The following is a 371-nucleotide window of genomic DNA, read 5'->3' as shown; positions in this document are numbered from 1 at the left end:
CCCTCCTCCAATGCTCGCATCTTAACTGACTCTAAGAAGCGATTGTAATGGGTCGGACGCGCTGTTACTGTGCAGTCCTGAAAGGTCCAGGGGCAAGACCGACGCAGCCTTTTCCTTCCCTGCCTGGGTACAGTTGCCTTACGACCTGGGGCCAAAACCTCATCTGCCTCACTGCCTGACGATGAGTCATCAGGCAAAGGCAACTCTGAGGTACTGGGAGCGAACAGAAATGGACAGAGAGGGGCACTTTGGCTAAGTTCACTAGAGCCAGAACAGACAGTACAGACTGCAGTTAGCTGAACTGCAGATTGAACAGCAGCTTCTTTACGGGAGGCCGTCTCAGCCGGGCCCAACCAAACCCGTACTGGGGC

The sequence above is a fragment of the Corvus brachyrhynchos genome, unplaced genomic scaffold (assembly GCF_000691975.1).
Source record: "Corvus brachyrhynchos isolate BGI_N302 unplaced genomic scaffold, ASM69197v1 scaffold169, whole genome shotgun sequence".
NCBI lineage: Eukaryota > Metazoa > Chordata > Aves > Passeriformes > Corvidae > Corvus > Corvus brachyrhynchos.
The sequence above is the reverse complement of the archived record's forward strand: the minus strand, read 5'-3'. Positions refer to the sequence as shown.